Here is a 20554-nt window from a genome sequence, read left to right on the forward strand (position 1 = left end):
GATTGCATTGCTTTGTCTTGTTGATGACACTATCTTGACCCTGCATCTCTCTCTCATGCAGATTCGCCAGTGGACACGGAGGTACAGGAGCCGGACACCAGTGGGGGTAGACTAGCACTACAGCTGCACAGGAGCTGCGCACAGAGGTCACCAGCGCCTCAGAGGGGGACCGGAGTATGCAGGAGGAATCCCTGCCTGAGACACAAAGTACAACATCATCTGATGCCAGCGGGGATGCATCCATGTTAGCAAGCACAGGGAATGGGGACTCTGCATCATCTGCTACCACACAGTGGCCAGTGCCCACCCTCCCATCCACTTCCTCTGGTGCTGCCCGTGTCCGTGTTAGTAAGAGGGGACGAGTTACATTCACACCTGGCACCGCTGAGGCTGCACCTGTCCCCCCTGCTGTCCTCAGTGCTGAGTCTGTTGAGCTCCTGCGCCAGTTTTGTGTGGGCCAAACAGCCCTGCTCAATGCCTTCAGTGACCATGACAAAAAATTAGGCCAGGTGGTTGCCTACATAGAGGGCATACATTCATGGGTGGGCTGCACCGTACTGTCCAGTCTTTATCCTCCACAGTGACGTCTGCCCTTCAACAGGCACATACTGCCATTCCTGCTCCAGTGCCTTTGTCAACCTCCCAGTTAGTGGCCACATCTGATGATAGTGACCACGGTCCACCTGCGTCACAGTCACGATACAGCACGAGAAGCACCCAGCAGAAACAACCCAAGCGGGCCCGCCCGCAGACACCATCCCCACAGAAGAGCAAAGCCAGCCCAGAATGCAAAGACAAGAGCCCCTCAGGGAAGAGCAAGGTTGAAAAAGCAAAGAAGCAGACATCAGGCTCACATGCCCTAGAGGCATCACCAGCGAAGGACTCTCCTGTCCCTAAAACTTCAACCAAACCTAGGTGTGCAGTTTCTGTGCCCACTGAGGAGGTGTTGTATGGCAAGGGTACACCTAGGAAGGGCTCAGAACCACATTCCCCCACCACATCGACTCCCATCCAAGCCCAGTAAAGCAGGGGAAGGAGGGCACTGTAGGGGGTACACCTGCCAAACAGGGGAAGGAGGGAACTATAGGGGGTACACCTGGCAAGCAGGGGAAGGAGGACCAGAGGCGGAGCCGGATGAAGCGTTCTAAAGGATCCAGCATGTCACCACAGGGAGTGCCAGTGTCTGCACCTGATGCGGCTCTGTTGGTGTGTGTGCCTGTTGTGTCATCACCAGTTCCCATTAACCCCAGTACAGGGAAGGCATTTCAAATTCCCAAGAAGTGGAAAGGCACCCCTCAAACCTCTCCCACCCACACTGTGTCACAGGTCTGCACGACTCCACCTCCACGTTCCACTACACCACGAGGTCAAAACAGCCCTCCAGCTTGCCAAGCCACTGATAGCCCTATATCACCTGGGCCTCTCTCTCCCCCCAGTCAAGTGGTCCTGCTGTCCCCGACACACAGCCAGCTCTAAGTCCGTCTGACAGCCAAGAGTGAGCGTTATACATCTCAAACACAACACAGATTGCAATTCGGTCAATATAATATACTGCATCAAATGCCCTTGTTGCAAAGCTTATATAGGCAAGACATCACGCAAACTTAAGGTGCGAATCACCGAGCACAAAAGCTGGATCCGTACTAAAAGCACCACCTCAAGTCTGGCAAGACACTGGGATGAAGCGCACCATACGATTTCCCAATTGCGTGTACAAGTTGTCGAACAGATCAGAGATAGAACTGGTCTAGACATTAATAAGCTACTACTACAGAGGGAGATACACTGCATTCAAACATTAGGAACAATGCATCCAGCAGGTCTCAATGATCGTCTCGGCATGATTTGTTTTCTGAAAATCATGTATATTTTTCAGGCATGAATAAACATTGGTTACTTTTAGATACACGTCAAACCATACACCTAGGACCCATAGCACCTTTGTTCGTCAGGTTTGTGAACCTTCTCAGCCAGACCATTGGGTGTATGATAATGCACGTTATTTATTGTGTCTAGTTTCCACATTACTATGTATGTTATATGTACTGAAGCAATCTTTATGAGAAGCTTGCTGTCCTCTGAAGGACCTCCGTAGCACATATGATGTCATTTTGTCATTTAGTTATGATTGTACTTTATTGAGAACTTTTTCTTGTTGATGAGATTTCCTATATCTATGACCTTTTACTCTCAGTCCCTTTTTGGTGTATTTATTACTTTCTCACTATATTATGCTTCCTTTAGTCACTGACTTTATATTCAGCTACTATTCTCTGGGGAACCTAACTTTCTGGGGAACTTAACCTTCTGTATTATTCCAGGCATCCTCACTTGCATTACAGTGGTATACTGGTTGTCTACTACACTACTTGCTATCACATAGAGGGAACAAGTGCAGTCATTATAAGAACCGGGTTTCTAATCTGTATATTCTCATTATAGACCTATTGTGGATACTTGTTTGCCAATATAGTGCTAGATCGTTTTTTGTTTTGCGTGATTTATATATTTTTGACTATCGGTTCGTTAGCTTAACAACTAGTTATTAGCTAGAATACACAGTTTTACCTATTTCCTTATCATGTTCAAAGCGCATTGTTTCTAGGACACTCTAAGATGGCGCCGGTCTTTTTTGCGGCGCGAGTCCTTTGCCTCTGTTTATATATCCCTTGGTGCAGTCGGGTTGATAATGCGCCACGTTTAGACCGGTAACGGCTTTCCAATAGGTACTACCAGCGTCGGTCTTCTCCCTGCGGTTTGGAACCGGTGAGTTTGGATTGGAGATTGAGGACTTTCTTTACCCTTCAACTGTATATTTCCAGTTATGTATATTACCGGCAGGTTTGAGAGTGATGGTTATTCCCTTTTTAGAGGGAGCTTGTACAAAACTGAGAACTAGAAAATAACTTTGCGTTTGGAGCTGGATTTTTCATCAGGTGAGTGTAATACTCGTCCTGAGTAGGTACCACGAGTCTACTAGTTCCGTAATTTATTTACATTTCATCGTGATTTACAATTCTTATGCCCCCTCCAGCCCCACATAAGAACATTCATCTGATCCTAGAGGTTTTTGAAGTTTCAACTGTTAGCCGTTTTGGACTTTGTTTAGGTGCGTATCTAAGATATTGATTCGTAGGTGGTGTCAATGATTTCCGTTTAGAACTGACTTGTTATAATTTGGACTGTGCTGTTAATTAACGATTGGTGGTATCGACATTTGCGTTACAGAAGTTTTCATTTCTGGACAGTAAGGTACGCTCTTTTGCACATGGTTGATATCTGAGTTCTTTTTGGTTTAAGATTCTTATGTGTTGCTGTCTCTTGCTTCTCACTTGTGACACTTTAGGTGAAGGGTTCTATTGACTTATTGTCCTTTTTTCGCCTTTCCTTCATTATCACCTCTGTCTCAGACACGCTGAGCTGACTGGCTTTATTTATTATGGGATCACGTGGCTGTTTCACTATATCTGCAGCCATGGAGAGTAATATCTCCACCTTGTTGTGGTAATTTGTTCACCTTCATCCAACTCTTTGCGGTTTTTTCACGCAATTTTGTCAAGTGATATTTGCTCAATACTTTCCATTACAGATTGGCCCCTGAAGAAGGGACTCCTAGGTCCCGAAATGCATCGGGCCCTTACAAGATTCATTGTGAAGATATGAACATTTGTACATATGCAAATTCTTTTAAGCTAATTGTATCATGAATCTGATTTTGTTCTATATGTCAACACAATCAAAAAGTGATGTTTATTAACTTTTGATTCCATAACTACATGTTAAGATTTACATTTACAATCATATTTGTATTTATGTGGTTTATATTTTTGATATTGTTGATTCATTGGATTTAAACTGCGTTTAATTTTTTGGAGGGTCATTTAGTGACCACTTGTGAACAGTACGCAGTGCTGCTACCTTCTTGGTAACATTTAAACTCGTCCCCGACACACAGCCAGCTCCAAGTCCGTCTGACAGCCAAGAGTGAGCGTTAGTCCACCTCACGCACCTGTCTCTCATACAGGTGGGCCAGTCCTGCCCATTGTTTACCCCCTGAGTGTGCTGCTGCCCATGGAAGGATACAGTCAAACACACTCCCTGTGCAGCTTCTCATGTCCTGACTCTGCACTTTGCGATGCCCACTGGCCTTGTCATTCACTGTTGTTCTGCCCTTGCCTGTACAGCTTCTCATATCCTGACTCTGCACTTTGCCATGCCCTCTGGCCTTGTCATTCACTGCTGTTCTACCCTTTCCTGTGCAGCTTCTCATGTACTCGCTCTGTGCCTTGCCATGCCCACTAGCCTTCCTGTTCTGCCCTTGCCTGTGCAGCTTCTCATGTTCTGACTCTGCACTTTGCCATGCCCACTGACCTTGTCATTCACTGCTGTTCTGCCTTTGCATGTGCAGCTTCTCATGTCCTGACTCTGCACTTTGCCATGCACACTGGCCTTCCTGTTCTGCCCTTGCCTGTCCAGCCTCTCCTGTACATGCTGTGCACCCTGCCATGGACACTGGCCCTGTTGCTCTGCTGTGTTGGACTCTCCCTTGTGCAGCCTCTCATGTACTTGCAGTGCACCCTGCCATGGACACTGGCCCTGTTGCTCTGCTGTGTTGGACTCTCCCTGTGCAGCCTCTCATGTACTTGCTGTGCACCCTGCCATGGACACTGGCCCTGTTGCTCTGCTGGACTCTATCCTGTGCAGCCTCTTATGTACGTGCTGTGCACCATGCCATGGACACTGGCCCTGTTGCTCTGCTGGACTCTATCCTGTGCAGCCTCTCGTGTACTTGCTGTGCACCCTGCCATGGACACTGGCTCTGTTGCTCTGCTGTATTGGACTCTCCCCTGTGCAGCCTCTCATGTATTTGCTGTGCACCCTGAACTGGCCACTGGCCTTCCTGTTTAGAGTTTGCCTGTGCAGATTCTCTTGCATATGCTCAGCATTAGGTGCCTTGCTCTTCTCTACTGTTGTTCTACTGTCACATCTGTGCAATATGTGAATAAAGACAGTTACTCCTGTTATCTGTTTTGTCAGTGTCTTTGCTGATTAAAGTTCTTTTGGTGTGTGCATTTAGTTGACTGTGCCCCATGCTCTATGTGTCACTTCAACATTGCCAAGCTCTTTACCCACATCACAAATTTTTAACAGGGGTGACAGGGACTTCAGTCCATTCAGACACTGATAATTGTTTTATATGTGGTGTCAATTATACCTGTCATGCAGTTCTCTTTTTCGTGATTTGCTATTGTTGGCTACATTGTTCACATGTCAGGTTGGGGGACCCCACAGCACAGGGTGTGATACTGTGCACAGGTTTGCATGCAGGTTGGTCAATGTCATCATGTATGTGTGTTATTCCTTTATACCAGTCAAATTGGCTTTATTTCGATATAAAAATATCTTAAAAAGAAATACATACACATTGCAACAAGAATAAAAGGATAAAAGTCTAGCCATAAAATACAATCATACAGAATACAGTACAAATGGCGGCAATAAATTACCTAAAAAGGTCTGACAAAATGACCTAAATTAAACAATATGCATAAGCCTTTTTGACCTAATCAGCCATGCCCAGCTTAAAAACTTCGCTAAACCACAAACAAACAGGGGCCGTGTATCAGACTTTAGAATTCGCAAAGCAACACTGTAATGTCTGGTACCCAGCTCTTTGCACAAGGGTTTTAACCACCTGTTGCGAGGAGCTTTATAGGCAGGGCATTCAAACAAAAGGTGGGGCACCGACTCGGTCCTAAAAGGACAAAAAGGGCAGGAAGATACAGTTTGTGCCGGGATCTTCCAGCGTGCAGTCAGTTCTCCCACAGGAAGCATACCTATTCTAAATTTAGAATATAAGGCCCTGTCTCTAGGTATTAAAATAATGTCAAGATAAGGTTCCCGGAGGGCTACATCCTTCACTATTAAAAATTCTCTGGCGGATTTACATAAATTGGGGTCGGTGTTTCTCCTACTCGTTACCCAATTCCAATACACTCTTTTCAGAACTGACTTGGGAGGGGCGGACCTGGAGTGCCAGACCTCTTCAAGACCCAACTCGCCTAACAAATGTTTTACATCCATTAACCACCTTATTTTTGACCAACCAGACATAGATAGTACTTCCTTCAACCCCTCTGCATAACTGCCAAGTTCAGGGACCCTCCATATGCGGGCCCAGAGAAGAAGGGGTCTCAGTCTAGCCTGGTCTTTGATGGAATGACAACCCATGTCCAGGAGCAGTGGAAGAGTGGGGGTACTATTGGGGAGGCACATCAAATCCTTCGGAAATTTATTTTCTGAGTAGGATAGCACATTCTGGGCTCCCCAAAGCTCTGCCCCGTATAGCGCCGCACTAACGCCTCTTGCCATATAAATATCTAACACCGGGGCAATAGGTTTGAGGGTAGATGACCTCCGCTCCTTAAGAAGAGCCCCCACCACCCTTTTGTGACTTAATAACATTTTATGGAGGTGACTGTTCCACCTCATGGTGTCGGAGAGGCGGATACCTAGGTAGTCAAACTCCTTGACTCTATCCAGGGTTACCATATTCAAAGCTGGTGGCCGGCCAAGTTTTTTAGGAGGGTTCAGGACCAAGTATTTTGTTTTTTCAGTATTGATCTTTAGGCCCCTAATCTCACAAAAAGATTGAAAGCTGTCGAGGAGGCTCTGCAGACCAACCGGGGATTTGGAAATCAAAAGGGTATTGTCTGCAAATAATAGGGTGGGTATTCTCCTCCCTGCCAGGGATGGTGCGTCAGCAGGATTTTTTAAAAGATGCTCCACCACTCCGTTCACATATAATGAGAATAGAGTTGGGGCAAGAACGCACCCCTGGCGGACTCCTCTATTTACTGTTATTCGAGCGGTCTTTTGGCCCTGATTGCCCCACTGCACCTGCGCAAAATTCTCAGCGTGGAGCTTCATTATTAGTGACAGTAAATACGGAGGCATTCCCAAATCAAACAATACCCTCCATAGGCGCCCCCGGGGCACTAGGTCAAAGGCAGTCCGCAAATCGATAAACGCGAGATACAGACTGTCTTTGCCCAGTACAACCACCTTCCAATATAACATCAGGAGTCGAAACAACTGCTCAATGGTCCCCACACCTTACCTAAAACCTGCTTGGAAGTCAGACAGGATCCCATTTTCTTCTGCCCACTGGAGCACCCTCCCAAGGACTACCTTCCCAGAGACTTTCTGTGTCGAATCAATTAGGCTTATGGGCCGGTAGTTTGCTGGGTTGTCCCGTCCCCCTTTTTTAAAAATTGGGACGACCTCAGCACCCATCCAGGATTCTGGGAGAGTGGCACCATAATAGGTTGCATTGAGCAATGAGGCAATAAGAATCCCCCATTTCGGCAGGTTGAGGCGAAGCAGATCCCCCGGTAAACCATCCGGCCCTGCAGCTTTATTGGGTACAAGAGATTTGATGGCATTCTCCACTTACTTAACAGTAAATGCTATACCCTCCATCAACCCTGGGGGACCCAATGGTGATAGTTCAAAGTGGCCCAACCCATCTTCCACAGTGGTAGTATAAAGGCGAGAGAAGTGCTCAAACCATGACCCCTCAGAAATGTTACATGTAATGAGCGAGTCAGAGGGCCTATTCTTGGATCTCACTAAATCCCAAAAGCCCCTAGAATCCCTCCCTACACTTGCCGCTTTCAGGTCACACCAAAACTGATTCTCCCACCCCTTCTTAGCTTCACTAGTAGCAGCCCTGTACCTTTTCCTGGCAATACCAATCAACCCAATTTCCTTTGTTTTGACTGCGTTAATTAATTCCCTTTTTGCCCTCCGACAAGTGTTAGAATACCATCCTGTATTACCCTTGGGACGGCCCTGTTTGCCTACTTTGCCACCTCGACTGCCTACAATGAAGAGGTCACCCAAAGTTTTGGTAGTATGGCAAAAAAGAGAAGATACCTCCTGGGTGTTCATACTAATAGACTTCAGCCTGATTACAGTTTTAGACATAATTGACCCTATTTCTAGAACCTTCCCCTCATCAATGACAACCTTATCCCATTTCAGGCGTCTCCCACAGTTCGAGGGACAGACCTCACCTGTCAACCTCGAAACATGAGGCGCCTGAAAGACTTTGTCCACTTTCCATAAGGGGGTCAGGGACAGAGTGAGTGGGTTGTGGTCACTGTCCGCAGATGGTAGGACTGCCATATCTAACAGGTAGGCCCAAAGCTTAAAGTCCAGCAAGATGTAATCAATTTGGGACGAGTGGCCAACCCTGTTAAACGTGTGAGCACCACAGGGGTCCGAAGCTGTTCTCCCATTTGTCGCCCTTAACCCATACTCCAACGTGAGGGCACTTAATTGTACCGCCCGTTTAGACCACCTCTTAATTGGTGCTATAGTTAAAGGTGGAATTCCTCTCCTGGTGTCCTCATCTAAGGTACCCAAAATGTCGTCTGCTGCCAGGGGCTCATAAGAGCAATTAAGGTCACCGGCAAGCAAGATGTAGGCATTGGGGCTGCATGTTCTAAGTTCATCCTCGAGTGCCACTAGAGTTGGAGATGTCAAGCCCCCATTGGGGCCTCTAACATAAATGTTAAAGATCTCTACGGACCGGCTGCTATGGGGCCCTCTCACTGAACGCCTCTGTAAATCAAGAGACTTGGTTTCAATGTGGCTAATCTGACAGCCCAATGGGATGCTAACCCAAATAAGCAGGCCGCCAGATGGGCGACCCCTCCCTGAGGATGAGGCAATAGCAGGCACAAAGTAAGTAGTATACCCGACCTGGTGACGTGGCTCCAAACACCAAGTCTCCTGGAAGATACATATCCCAAAAGACTCAATGAAGGTATTCCACTCTGGTAAATCTAGGTTTCGGGAAAGGCCCGCTATATTCCAACCGACAATCTTCAGCTCGTTAGCGATTGTCATTGCTCAGCTAGGGGTCGTTGCGTGATCAGACTGGACTCGGAACCAGACTCCTTTGTTGCACCCTCCGCCGCTACCAGTGCGCTAGAGGCAATCGAACTTGGACCACCAAGTACAGCCATATGTAGTAAACCAGAGGAGAGAGCAGTAGGGGATTCATGAGGACAGAAGAAACCTGTGTCCTCATGACTGCTCATACCACAACTCATGGGTGCTATAGCAACAGCAGGTACATTTCTGGCTAGTTTATGGCCATCGCGTCAACAGCCCCACCATGGCCAATGAGAGCTAGGGCCTGTGTTCTGGCACATCAAGCTAAAGGGAGCTGGGTCATGGAGGGGGTACCTACTTCTCCTTCCCTCCCCATACAAGGGATTGCTAAGCCACGGGGTTACTGGGCGCGGGTTAAAGTAACTAAGGTCGCGAGTGTTAATACCAGAGGTACCACCGTTAGATTCCTGACTGCAAATAAATCTAGCTACCCTGGGGTCTTTAAAGTTAACTAGAATGCAATCTCCCCTTTGATCTTTAGGCCTGGTGCCTACCCAGCTGACCCTTCTCACATGAATAACCCGGCCATCCATGGAGCTAGGAAGAGGTCTATTTTCCCTGAGCCAGAATAGTGTTTTATTTTTAAGTTCAGTATATGACTCCTGTTTGCCTGATTTAAGCGGAGGAACCCCAGTGAGAACAACTACAAAAGGCTGACAATCAGGTGGTAAATTAGCGTGGCGAGCAATAGTTGATCCCTTCTCACCTTCTTGCTGACCTTTTGGGGCTGGGATCGAGTTGCCAGGCCCAATCACTTTGTCTCTTTTACTGTTATCAATGATCTTATTCTTAGCTAAACACCCAGCACCAGAGTGTGCGGGCTCTTTTGCCTTCTTAACAGCTTTGTTCTTTTTCCTAGAGACTTCAGAATGCACTAAAACATCTACGGCAGCCATCCCTGTGTCTAACAGATCCCCAGAGGAGAACACCGAGTGCACAATGGTTGCATTTGCCTCAGTAACCCCCTGCACTATCCCTACTGAGTTGGGCGGAGAGATAACTTCCGGAGCTGTCACACTGGGGCCTGGGTTCCCAGCCAACCCATCCTCTCTAATTTTAGAATGCAATTTAATTAAAGATTTCAAGGAGAAAAAGTTATCCAGGGAGACCTGCTCGAATCTGTCCAGCAAATCAGTCAACCCTTTTACTCTCTCCAATACTGGGAGGATCAGAGATCTCATTAATTGTTCGATCTGAGCAATCAGTGGGGTTTCAGGTAGGGGGCCTACAATGGGAGCAGTTTGCAGATCTACATTCGATTGCTCACACGAGGCGCCCGGCGTTTCTCCTCCCAGAAATCCATGGGATTGTTTAACTCCGGCCCCCGTGCCCTTCATAGTCCCACCCCCCTGCTGCAGTTCTTCCTCAACTTTTTATAGGGTTTGGAACAACTACCCTTGAGGGGACTGACAATACGTTTCCTTTTAATGGGAACAACTCCATCTACTACCAGTGATGCTAACGCAGGCTGGGAAATGGGAGCCTCATGGCTTAGGGGGGAAGGCGAAGCAACTAAAGGAGCAGGAGGCTCAACAAGCCCTGGGGCTGGCAAGGTGGTTCTGGCCCCACCCTGAGCTATAGAGTAAATCCCATCCAAACTAGCCCTAATGGCATTTGCCCGTTGGTTATCAGTGTCAGTAGAAACATTGAGCAAGGGATCAGCAGCATGCACAGGGGAGGGGACCAGAGCCAGAGGCCCCAAGGAGGAACGTTTGTAGGCAAGATATTCACGAGAGAGGCAACGTTCCGTCTCAGCAATCTCTTTCTCAACGATCGAGAATGCGCGGGTGATAAACTGGTCCATAGTTCCACTCACACATCCGCCTCCCCCTCTCAAGCTCTTACCAGAGCGTGTTGACATCGACATGAGGAAAGAAACCTACAGATAAATGTAAATATATATACTAACTCAACCAGTAGAACTATACAAAGTAATAAGAAGCAGCAGTCCACAAACCCGAAGCCACCGGGGTGAAGTTCTTAGGGGGGTGGCCCAGCCCAGCCCCTCTCGTCCCCGGACGGCCACAGACGGCCCGCCCTTTGCCCGGGCTTAGCCCGGCGCGCTCCCGCGTGGTCCCGCGCAGTGGCAGACTGTGGCAAGAAATAGTGCGTATGACGTGCTGTGGGTGTGGCGGGCAGGGAGCGCAGACCAGGTGTGCAGGGTCAAGCAGGGACTCATGAGAGAGCGAGTCCCTGCAGCGCTTCTCTACCTGCCTGCCTGTTGTTATCAATGGCCTCGCGCACACACAGCTCCTCCGGTCCCCTCGAGGCGCTAATCCGGGTCAGTTCAGCAAAGCGGCACCCGCGGAGCGGGTACGGCGAGCAGTTCCAAAAGGTCTCCTCCTCCTATCGGACACTCCTCATGGGCAGACCAACAGCAAAAAGTATCCCACTGCTGAGAGGAAAAGGAGGGATTTTAACGCTACTGTGTGCCGTGGGCATGGCGGGCAGGTAGCGCAGACCAGGTGTGCAGGGTCATGCAGGGACTCCTGGGAGAGCGAGTCCCTGCAGCGCTTCTCTACCTGCCTGCCTGGTGTTATCAATGGCCTCGCGCACACACAGCTCCTCCGGTCCCCTCGAGGCGCTAATCCGGGTCAGTTCAGCGAAGCGGCACCCGCGGAGCGGTTGCGGCGAGCAGTTCCAAAAGGACTCCTCCTATCGGACACTCCTCACGGGCAGACCAACAGCAAAAAGTATCCCACTGCTGAGAGGAAAAGGAGGGATTTTAATGCTACTGTGTGCCGTGGGCGTGGCGGGCAGGGAGCGCAGACCAGGTGTGCAGGGTCAAGCAGGGACTCCTGCGAGAGCGAGTCCCTGCAGCGCTTCTCTACCTGCCTGCCTGGTGTTATCAATGGCCTCGCGCACACACAGCTCCTCCGGTCCCCTCGAGGCGCTAATCCGGGTCAGTTCAGCGAAGCGGCACCCGCGGAGCGGGTGCGGCGAGCAGTTCCAAAAGGAACCAAAAGGTCACCTCCTCCTATCGGACACTCCTCACGGGCAGACCAACAGCAAAAAGTTATTTCTTTATGTGTGCCCAGCTGTGTATGCTTATGATCATCTTGTGATGGCCCTTAATCCTGGTCCCATGGCCTACATGAGATGTGTCCTCTTGGGTAGTCAAGAGGTGTGCAGTGTGAAGGGTGTGACTTTGTTGGGGGTGTGGATGTGTGTGTGCCCCTGGATTGTGAAAGACACACTTGTGTCACCCAGGAGTTATGTGCCTGTTGTTTGGATTGTTCAGCACTGTGGATGTGGTTATATGCACAAGTGTGAGCTGTCTGTTGTGCACTGTGCAGTGTGTTGGTGTGTCCGTGCTGTTCTGTCTGACTCCTACTTGTTGTTTTAGTCACTTGTGAGTGTGCAGAGTGTGTGAGCTGCACATCAGTGTTGTGTTTGTTTGATCTTCCATGTGTCTTGAGTCTGTTTTTGTAGACTGTGCAGCCCTGCTTCTCCACACTGCCATTGTGGTTGTCTTTCTCATGTATTGCAGGCACATGGTGCCTTTTATCCTCCTGTATTGCATGGTGTGTGTGGTGTAATGACATTCCCTATGTGTGCCACTTATGCCTACCCATTGTGAGTCTGCACTCCCTCTATTTGTGTATGGTACACCCCTTACATGTTGACTACTGACATGCAAGGCAGTTCACTTTGATGTCAGCTGTACCCTTGGTTTAAATGTGTGTGTGCCTCCCCATCACTTCGTTTGTGACACTGTGCTTTGTGGTGCAGTTCTTGGGCCAAGAGAAATGTTCCACTCTGGACTTTGCCCCAATGGTTTCAGTGTGATGATCTTCTGCTATTAATCAGTCAGGATTGCTCATGTGCACTTCAGCTGTATGTGCTGCCCAGTGCTCTGGTCAAGATGGTTCTGCTCTTGTATCCCAGGGTGATGCATCTATTGTTGTTGTGTTGGATGTATGTGTGTTGGTTGTGGTATTGCTTCACTTCCTGGGTGTGCTGTTGTGTTTGTGCTGTGCTGCTTTGTGTTGTGTGTGTTGAGGTTGTGTCAGTCATGTCTGTGTGTGACTGTTATGCTTGGTGTGCACACACTGCTTGTTGTGCATACAGTGCTGTGTGTATGTGGCCTTGGCATTGCCTGATGTGCATCCCCTGATGTCGTGCAGTGTTTGTTCAGTTTTTATTTCATGTGCATCTGTAGTTGGTTTGATGTGGCAGTGTTGTTCTGTGATGGTGAACTTTTGTGCGATTTGTGGTATATTGTGTGTGTTTTGGTCCTGGGTGATGGTGTTGTGAACCATTTTAGGACACTATTGTAATTTTCCCGATTCATGTCCTTATAGAGGTATAAATCACCATATACTTATATGGGCATAGAAATCATAACTATATTTAGGCATAGCTCATGCAGTCCAAATACGGCAGGGCTACTTCCACTAGTTCTGAAAATCTACAACGATTTCTTGGAAAACTCGGCTTCAGCAGCTAGGGACTTTCCCTTGCTCGAGAACTGACTTGTCTAAGAACTCATGGAGTTTTCAAAGAACCGAGAGTCTTTAATGACGTTATTATGTCCACCTTTACGTCAAACTCGGCACCTTCACGGTATAAATATGCCCACACTCGCCTAAGCAGACACACAGTGGTTTGGAGCAGTTCGACCCTCAAGCAGACGCACTGAGAGAGACGCTGTCTTTTCTCCTGCCGAGAAATCCAGCTCCAGTGTTTCCAAGCCACCCTTGCGGGTTGTTGGGAAATCGAGTCCCGAGACTGACCTTCTCCATTCAAAACTAAGGTACGGAGCTGATTAGACACTTAGAGAAATCTTGAGCAGATTCTTGGCAAAAGAATACTACACTTATGCTACACCTCACTTACTTCCTCCCTTGTACTAAGCTTAGGTTAGGTACACCGGGCTAGGCGTACTTTAGAAGCACCAGTTGAAGACTTTTAGCCTCTGTTATTTATGTATGTATTTATATATGGGTTAGGAACCATACAATGCTCTTACAGTATTATTTCATTCTACTATTTTTACTGTATGCATTATATTTTACAAACAGTTTTACTATTGTAGCAGTTCATTTCTTTTGTGTGAGAAAGAAGACTGTTCAATAAAACCTTTTATTGAAAACGCCCGTCTTTCTACTTTCTCTACACCTCTAGTGAAACGAAGCATGCACGATTGACTGAGTGAAATATCTATCTATTGTTTCTACGACTCTGAAGATACGTTTTATCTTGGGGAAACAAAGTTGTCATGTTTATGCGGTTGTCAGAGACTAATCCCTTCTTGTGAATTCGAGAACTTTTCTAGTGACCTCTGAGCTAGCTGGCACACACAATTAGGTCTTGTATATTTGATAGAGACCTAGTCAACCTCAGTCCTACGTCTAATCTATAGGATATATTATTCCAATGCGCAGAGCCTATTGGGAATATAGGAACTACACTGCATGGCGCCCAACATTTGGTAAGGCACTAATTTAACGCTACATACTAGAGTAACTCAGTCGTGCTTTTTACAGAGACCCCTTTTCCTGTAAATACTCCAATAGACGTCTGGAGTGGGTCAAAGAATAAAATATCTGCCATAACTTAGTAGGACGAAAATCCTATGTATTAGTTTTTGGTTTGTTCAACGTTGAAGGATACAGTGTTCCAAAATATTGTGCACCTTATCTTTATTTCCTTGAAACTTGCTCTGCAAACCTTCATAAAAAATTATGGAGAGTGACGAAGAGTTGGCTAGAGCTGCAGGAGCAGCACTTGCACAAAACCTAGATACAACAGGTTTTAATGAAACTGACCTGGATGTTATACACATCCCGGCAAATGTAAGAAAAATTATGACTTACAAACTCATAAATAATGGAGTATCATCGAGAGGTGATAAGGTAATATTTGTAATAGAGGCACATGAATATCGGCAGAGAGAGGTATTCTATTCATAGATTGTCTTTCCACAAGCAAATCCAGTAACACATGAGTTCCACTTCTACAAGATGGAGGAACATCCAGCGGAATACGTTCCTTTCGAGGACGTTGAAATTCCACTAACTTACCAAGAGCATCAGCTCTGGTTTAATGGCGCCCTACAACATCAAAATCACATTACCAGGCTCAGTCCACTAGGTAGACCAGGAGCTACATGGCGGGTACTAGCCAGCTATACACCACATTCTAACATTTAAAGAATGTCAGATGTATCAGTATCAAAATACTTTATTCGGTTTTACAGATTTGAAAACCATAAAAGCGACATTTAATAAAAATAAATTAAAACATGTACAATGACCATGATCATAATCCATATAAAATTAATTCCAATGAGAGATAAAAGAGTTTAAGATAAAAACAGTCACCCAAAAGATACATATAAACTTTTTAGAAGAAGCTACAAGGACCGTGATAATAATTTGTGAATCTGTTAATTCAGTGCGGATTTCAAGAAACCAATCACAAATAAAGTGCTTTCGGGCTTTAACATTAACACAAGTAGCAAAGGGCTTGGCGGACCTGGGTAAATTCATCTTTTTTAAAAGGGGCTTTAAAAAAAACCTCCGGGGAACATCATAGAGTGAACAGAAGAACATAAAGTGCACCAGATCCTGTGGAGACACACTGTCGCAGCCACAGGGAGATAGCACCTGACCTCTATGGGATCCCTTTGGGACAGTGTGGTAATCAGGATTGCAGTCATGAGGTTTTAGCTGTAGTTTATTCACAAATAATCAGGTGCTGCGCAGCAGCGAGGCAAATAGCAGATCAGCCAACTACCAACTGTCAAAACTCCTCAATCTTAACACTCTAAGAAGAACGCACTACAGTACTACAGAACCTTCCTAACAGAGCATTCTAAAATCATGAGGAAAGAAAACTACAAGCATCAGGATAGAATACTACATCATCCTCCTTTCCTCAACATGGAAAAATAAAAAAAAAAAGGAAACAACAAAAAAAAAACAGAAAACAAAAAAAACAACAGCAAAGTTAAATAACAGAGGAAAAGAAAAACATAATGTGAGACACAACTTTAATTGCGAAACCTGACGGGAATGGAACGTTGACGTGTACTTCTCCGTACAACCTCTGCATGGGGCAGAACCAGACTAGACTTGTGAGTATCATCCGAACCAGGTGATATGCTTTGTCTGGAATCTTTGGTGACTTTTACAACTCTGGACTTATTCCACCAATTTTTAGAGTTAACTCCTATAGCATTACTACAAACCTTATCAACAGAAAAGGTTTCAGAAAATTTAGAACATCCTTTCTTCACATGAGTTGGTAACTTAACACGAACAATATCACCAACTTTAATATCTTCTGAAACTGTTTTTTTCCTTGAATCAAAATACTCCTTTTGATGACCTTGAGCTTGAAGAACGTTTGACCTAACAATAACATCCACATCAATCACAGTATTCATTTTAACCCATTTCGCCATCCAGCCAGGACATATTTTAGAACTTTGCTTTCTTCCACGAAGAAGTTCAAACTGTGAGAATGTTGTTGTCGAATGGGGTGTGGTACGATAGAACCATAGCATGTACCTTACCGCATTTTGTACATTGCACTTGCACGCTAAAGCCCACTGCACACAATTATTTAGGACCCTATTCATGCGCTCGACCAAACCATTGGTTTGTGGATGGTAGAGCGCACTCTTCAAATGACAAATACCACTTTGATGCATAAAATTTTCAAAATCTTGACTGACAAATTGAACACCATTGTCACTAACAATGGTAACTGGGAAACCTTCACGGAGAAAGATGTCTTTTAAAAAATCAATGACATTATTAGTGTTAGGGTCATTAATAAAACGAACCTCTGGCCACTTAGAATAGTAAGAAAAGATAAGGAGGCCCCCTCTTAGTGTTTGTCTAGGACCAGGGGGAGATAAATACAAGAAAACACAGGGTGTCCCAACTATTAGGCCTTATGATTCTTGTTTTATGTATTATGTTTTAATCTTTATGAATTATGATATTATGTATAAAATCATGATGTGTAATTACCTATGTTTTAATAATTATTAAATGATTGATATTGTATGTGAAATAATAAAATCTGTATACTTTTTTACTAAAATCCCTGGGTATCAGTCTAGTTGATTTATCCTTGCCACGAACAATAGTGACGGAAAAATTGAGGGTATTCATGGTAATATTGTTAATCTATACCAGCCACATTACAGAGATCTGTTGCCTTTCACCTTTCGTTGCACCCCGATATCAGTATAAAAGCCCGCCCTGAGCTCTGGGGTTTACTATATATACGTATAGATAGAATCTCTTGTGCTTAGGCCTGTGGCCTAATAGTTAGGACACCCTGTGTTTTCTTGCACTTAGAATAGTAGTCAATTGCTACAATGGCAAATCTTGAATTAGTGGGAAGAGTATTAAAAGGTCCCACTAGATCAATACCGATTTTCTCCCATGGCTTACATGGAAATTCTATGGGCTGTAAAGGTGGAGTTCGTATTTTCAAACTCTTTTCTGAACTTGAACAAACTACACACTCACCCACAAAAAGTGTCGACATCCTTGTCCATCTGAGGCCACCATAGGTGTTCACGAAGTCTCCTCTTGGTAAAAGTCTTTCCAAGATGACCTTCATGAGCACCCCTGATAAGTCTGATCCTAAGTGACTCCGGAGAAATCAGTCTATCACCGCGCATAAGCAACCCATTTTCGATTGAAATTTCATTTGCAACCTTTACAAAAGTCTGCAAGGGAACATGAGCATTTTTCTCCTTGGGCCAGCCTTTCTTAATGCATTTCATAACTTCAGAAAGTAGTAGGTCCTCATCCAACTTCTCTCTCCATTCTTTTTCACTAATGGCACACATTCCATCCAACATAACAGGAGCCACAAAACAATTGTCTTCATCATACCTTTCAGATGTATCACCACAATCAACAGGATTTCTCGAAAAATAATCAGCCCTACTGTTTTTTGAACCTGGAATGTAAGAAATTTCAAAATCAAATTGTAAAAGTTTCGTTTTTAAAAGCGCAACCCTGGGGGTAAGATCTCTAATTTTGTCACCAGAGAGAACAGAAACAAGTGGGTTGTGATCAGTGCATAATTTAAAATATTTACCCCACACATATGGAGTAAACTTTCTAATAGCCCACCAACACGCCAACAATTCTCTTTCTATAACAGAAAAATTCAACTCTGAACCCTGTAAAACTCTGGATGCATAGCCCAAAGTATATTCTTGTCCTTTTTCATTTTGAGTGAGAATGGCACCCAAACCTACCCCACTGGCATCCATTGTGATAGTACACATCAAATTTGGATTTAAAGGTTTGAGAATAGTCGGACTAACTAGATTTTCCTTGATCCAACAAAAAGCATCTTCACATACTTTGTCCCACACAAACGGAACACTCTTCTTCAGCATGTTGGAAAGTGGTTGGATTTTAGAGGCATAGCCAGGTAAAAACCTTGAATAAAATTCACACAACCCTATGAATGATTTAAGACTCACTTTATCTTTCGGGGGTGAAGAATCCACAATGGCCTTAACCAAACCCGGTCCTGGTTCCACACCATGTTCAGACAGAACATGACCTAAATATTCGATTTTCCGTACTTTAAAAACACATTTTTCCTTCTTTAAAACAACTCCTGCATCACGCAAAATCTCCAAAACAGCACAAACAATATCATCATGTATTTCTGACGTAGCACCAGGCACTAAAAAATCATCTTGGAAAACAATGACCCCCTTTAAATCCTTAAGTAAATTAGACATGATTCTCTGAAAAACTGCTGCCGCAGAGGCCAACCCAAATGGCATTCGGCAGTACTGAAACGTACCAATGGGAGAAACAAATGCGGTCAAATGCCTCGAAGATGGATCCAATACTACTTGGTGATATGCTGAAGCAAGATCTAATTTCGTGAACCACCTAGATCCATTCACTAAAGACAGCATGTCAGAAATCTTCGGTAAGGGATGCGAATTAATCCAAATATTTTTGTTTAAACTGCGCAAATCAACACAGACGCGAAGCTTTCCGTTCTTCTTCTTAACAACAACCAAGGGGATAAGCCAAAGAGAAGATTCAATTGGTTAAGTTATCCCTTTTTTGCAAAGAATCGTAAGTTCCTTCTCAAGTTGTTCTCTCACACTGAAAGGTACATTTCTAAGCTTATGCTTAACTGGTATGGCACCCTCTTTTACCTTAATCGTATGTGTAAACCCTTTAATCTGCCCAAGATTATTGCTAAAAACAGAAGGGTATCTCCCAGACAAAACTTCCTCTAAACAGTCCATTTTCACAATAGATACTTGATCCTATGTACCTGGCCTAAGTACCATCTTGAAGAGCCCTTGATGAAACCATCCGAGAATATCTAACCCCTTGATGGCTACATAAATCTTCCCAAAAATGTTCCTTCCTCTGAACTCTAAAGTATCTTCAAAATAACCTGCCAATTCGATTTTTCTGCCCTCATAAGACACATGAGATCTATCAGGAGGAAATAAAGGACGTGAACCCCACACTTCTTTGAATTTCTCTTCTTTAATCATGGTGATTCTTGCTCCTGAATCAACCAGCAAACACAGCTTCTTGTCACCAACTCCAACCTCAATATACGGGTCCACACATTCAGAACCATCACCAACCACATTCACCTCACTCACCACAACCACCATGTCTCTCAAATCATCCTGGATTTTCTCAAAACTGTTATGAACTGAATCAGATTCTGAAATGTTGGCAATTTAGGAGGAATTCCTTGAAAAATACCTATTATCTTGATGAACTTCTGCATTTTTCTTAACATTTTGACACACTTTTGAAAAATGCCCAAACCTACCACATGCTCTGCATGTTACATTTCTAGCAGGGCATGGACGTCCTGATCTAAAATGAGGTGTGTTCCCACATTTGAAGCAAATATTAGTTTGTTTAAAAAACTTATTATCATTACGTATCGAACTCTGTTGAAATGTTGCTTCTTTAGGTCTGACAACACTAACAGACTCTTCTTTCAAAGTTAAAGAAGAAGATGAACCCTTCTCATCTAGTTCTTTGACTGAGACTTTCGACAATTCGATACTTCTAGATATTTTTACAGTTTCTTCTAAAGTGGGTTTCCTAAAGACAACAGTTTTTGTTGAATGCTCTTATCTGTACACTTACAAATGTATTGATCCCTTATAAGTTGGTCTCTAAAACCTTCAAATTGACATTCTGCACTCAATATTCTCAAAGCAGTAATAAAGTCTTCTACTTTTTCACCAATCTTTTGTTCTCTTTTAAAAAATGTATGCCTTAATACCACTAAACTTGTGGAGAAGTGTGGCTCACTGGTTAGAGGAGGCAGACCCTGAAGCAGAGGTCAGACCCGGGACCAGGGTTCAATTCCCGACGCGGCAGGGTCTTGAGCCCAAATATCCACGGACTCGATAATTCTCGTTTCGGTGCCTACTCGAATCACAGGTTCACACTCTGCAGCTCTGGGCATTAGCTGCTTAATCTCCACTACGGCCCCCCCGCAGCGGGATGCCTGGCTTTCACCTTGGGGATGCCCAGTACGGGTATTTCACAGGGAAAAAGCCAGGACGGGTTCCCAAGGCAAGCGCCGAGATGCCTACGGG

At 45.1% G+C, this 20554-nt stretch overlaps 1 long non-coding RNA gene across 1 annotated transcript in view; it reads left to right on the top strand.

Moving 5' to 3' along the window:
* The first annotated feature begins 2698 nt into the window (after positions 1 to 2698).
* LOC144773570 (uncharacterized) overlaps positions 2699 to 20554 on the top strand; it is a 105601-nt gene continuing 87745 nt past the window's right edge. Inside the window, exon 1 of the long non-coding RNA XR_013600010.1 lies at positions 2699 to 2766. This is a non-coding gene — a long non-coding RNA (uncharacterized LOC144773570). The remainder of the gene's footprint in view (positions 2767 to 20554) is intronic.

The sequence above is a fragment of the Lissotriton helveticus genome, chromosome 1_1 (assembly GCF_964261635.1).
Source record: "Lissotriton helveticus chromosome 1_1, aLisHel1.1, whole genome shotgun sequence".
Taxonomy (NCBI): Eukaryota; Metazoa; Chordata; class Amphibia; order Caudata; family Salamandridae; genus Lissotriton; species Lissotriton helveticus.